Source organism: Acomys russatus, chromosome 3 (genome assembly GCF_903995435.1).
Source record: "Acomys russatus chromosome 3, mAcoRus1.1, whole genome shotgun sequence".
NCBI classification, from domain to species: domain Eukaryota; kingdom Metazoa; phylum Chordata; class Mammalia; order Rodentia; family Muridae; genus Acomys; species Acomys russatus.
The window spans coordinates 1,550,103-1,553,825 of NC_067139.1; positions in this window are offsets into that span (position 1 = coordinate 1,550,103).

Genomic DNA, 3,723 nt, shown 5'->3' on the forward strand with positions numbered 1-3,723 from the left:
CTGGTCATGGTGAATGATGTCTTTGATATGCTGTTGTATTCGCTTTGCGAGTACTTTGTTGAGTATTTTTGCATCAATGTTCATAAGAGAAACTGGTGTGAAATTCTTTTTTTGTTGGGTCTTTGTGAGCTTTAAGTATCAATGTGACTATGGCCTCATAGAAGGAATTTGGTAATATTCCGTCCATTTCTATCTTTCGGAATAGCTTGAATAGTATTGGTATTAGCTCCTCTTTGAAGGATGGTAGAATTCTGCCCTGAAGCCATCTGGCCCTGGGCTTTTTTTTTGTTGGGAGACTATCAGTGGTTGCTTCTATTTCTATAGGCGAAACAGGGCTATTTAATTTGTTTATCTGGTCTTGGTTCAATTTTGGCAAATGGAATCGGTCGAGAAATTTGTCCATTTCCCTTAAATTTTCGAATTTTGTGACATAAATGCCTTTAAAGTAGGTTCTTATGATTCTTTGGTATTTCTTTGGTGTCTGTTATTATGTCTCCCTTTTCATTTCTGATTTTGTTAATTTGGATAGTGTTTCCCTGTCTTTTAGTTAGATTGGCTAACTAAAAGATTGTCTTGTTAATTTTCTCAAAGAACCAGCTCTTGGTTTTGTTGATTCTTTGGATTGTTCTCTTTGTTTCTAATTTATTGATTTCAGCCCTGAGTTTGATTATATCTAGACGTCTACTCCTCTTGGGTGTTTCTGCTTCTTTTTTTTTCTAGAGCTTCCAGATGTGTTGTTAAGTTGTTTATGTGGGATGATTCCATTTTCTTTTTAAAGACACTTAGTGCTATGAATTTTCCTCTTAGCACTGCTTTCAATGTGTCCCACAAATTTGGGTATGTTGTTCCATCATTTTCATTGAATTTCAGGAAGTCTTTTATTTCTTCCCTTATTTCTTCCCTGACCCATGTGTCATTAAGTAGAAAGTTGTTTAGTTTCCATGTGTTAGTATGCTTTTTGTTATTTCTGTTGTTGTTGAAGTCCAGCCTTAGACCATGGTGATCTGATAAGATACAAGGTATTATTTCAATCTTCTTATATCTTGTTTGCTTCTTGACCAACTATGTGATCAATTTTAGAGATCGTTCCATGGGGTGCTGAGAAAAAGGTATACTCCTTAGCGTTTGGGTGGAAAGTTCTGTAGATATCTGTTAGATCCATTTGATTCATGACATTGGTTAATGAGGTTATTTCCTGGCTTAGTTTTTGAATCAAAGACCTATCCTTGAGTGAAACTGGGGTGTTGAAATCTCCCACTATTAATGTGTGGGTATCGATGAGTGTGGCAAGCTTTGTTAACAACCCTTTTACAAATGTGGGAGCCCTTGCATTCGGAGCATAGATGTTCAAAATTGTGATGTCTTCTTGTTTGACTTTACCTTTGACGAGTACTAAGTGCCCATCCTCATCTCTTTTGATTAATTTTGGTTGAAAGTCTATTTTATTAGATATTAGAATGGCTACCCCAGCTTGTTTCTTGTGACCATTTGCTTGGAATATTTTTCCTCAACCTTTTACTCTGAGGCAATGTCTGTCCTTGTGGTTGAGGTGTGTTTCTTGAATGCAGAAGAATGTTGGGTCGTGTTTGTGCATCCACTCCAGTAGTCTGTGTCTTTTTATTGGAGAACTGAGACCATTGACATTGAGAGATATTAATGACCAGTGATTGGTAAGTCCCTTCAATTTTGGTATTTGTAACAGTCGAGATTTTGTGAGGTTGTAATTTTGCAATGGTATAGTTACCTATTTCCTATGTAGTTTTGCTTGTAGTTTGACCAGATGGGGGTGGAATTTTCCTTTTAGTAACTTCTGTAAAGCCGGATTTGTGGCTAGGTACTGTTTGAATTTGTGTTTGTCATGGAATATCTTGTCTTCTCCGTCAATGGTTATTGATAATTTTGCTGGATATAGTAGTCTTGCCTGGTATCTGTGTTCTCTTAGGGTTTGCAGAACCTCTGCCCAGGCCCTTCTGGCTTTCATGGTCTCTGCTGAGAAGTCAGGAGTAATTCTGATAGGTTTGCTTTCATATGTTACTCGGCCTTTTTCTCTTGCTGCTTTTAATATTTTTTCCTTGTTCTGTATATTTTGTGTTGTTATTATTATGTGGCGGGAAGATTTTCTTTTCAGGTCTATTCTATTTGGTGTTCTGTAGGCCTCTTGTATGCTCGTATGCATCTCCTTCTTCAAATTGGGAAAATTTTCTTCTATTATTCTATTAAAGATATTTTCTGGGCTGTGGAGTCGATTGCCTTCTTTTTCCTCTATCCCTATTATTCTCAAGCTTCGTCTTTTCATGTTGTCTTTTATTTCTTAAATGCTCTGTGTCAGGAACTTTTCAGATTTAACATTTCCCTGGATGGTTGTTTCCAGTTCTGCGATTGTATCTTCAATTCCCGATATTCGTTCTTCCATTTCTTGCAATCTGTTAAATAAGGCCACTTCTGAGATGCTTGCTTTCTTCTCTGATGCCTCTTGATCATGTTTTTCTTCTGTGTGTTTCTGTATCATAGCTTCCATTTTTATCTTCATGTCTTGGACTGTTTTAATGATTTCCTTCATTTGGTTATTTATATTTTTCTGAAATTCTTCAAGTGCCTCTTTATATGACACCTTTAACTCCAGCCCTCTTTCTTACCTCCTCCTGCATTTGTTTACAGATTTTATTTGTTTCTTCAATTATCATCTTCTTTACTAAGGACTTGAGGTCATTTTCTTGACTATCCTTTGCTGTTAGGTTCTCCAGGTTGTTTTCATTGGGAATGTTGGGATCCGGAGATGCCAAACTGTTTTGGTTTTTGTTAGCCTTCTTTTGCTGTCCTCTTGTCATTTTGATGGCTCTGATGTTGGAAGGTATTTTGTAGTGACCTTCACTGGTTGAGAGTGGTTAATTGATGACTGATTATAGGTCAGGTGCTCTTGCCTGTGGGGATCAGGGAGTATTTCCATGGAACAAGTATGTGATCTGGTTTCACTCCTGGTGATTTTCCTCTGCACCGTGGACTCCAGGCTGAGCCAGCCAAAGTAGATATCTGTTTGGACTTTACTGCTGTAATTCAGATCAGCAGTTTTGGGACCTAGAATAAGGTCTGCACACAAACGTTCTTGTTGAGTAGGTTGATCCCAGCTGCCTGTCCTTCCTGTGGCTTTGTAGTCAAGACCCCAGGTAGATCAGATCTTTGGGGGGTGTAGCTGTCATTTGGCTCTGTCTCTATACCCTGTAGCGGTGTCCAACCTCTCCCAGAACTATATGCCTGGAGGGACCAAGGCTGCTCTTGGTCAGCAGTTAGACACTGCAAGCAAGACCCACGTTTCATCTCCTGATAATGTGAGAGTGCCTACCTTGCTTGGGCCAAGAGCCCCAGCTAGGCTCTCTCCTTCGGGGAGTACAGGGCCAGTGCCTTGCATCTGGGAGGCTAGGAACACTAGGGTTGCAGAGCTCTGGCAGTCGCCTGCGAAACCAGATCTTCCCACCGGGCTATGATGCTCCACTAATGCTCTAGTTCAGCAATTAGACACTGCAAACACGACCTACACACGCCTCGTCTCCCGATAATGTGAGAGTGCCCACCTTGCTCAGGCCAGGAGCCCCAGATGGGCTCTCTCGTTCGGGGAATGCAGGGCGAGTGCCTTGTGGCTGGGTAGGAACAATAGGGTTGCAGAGCTCTGGCGGAAGCCCGCGGAACCAGGTCTTCCCGCAGGGCTAAGATGTTCAGCTATCTCTC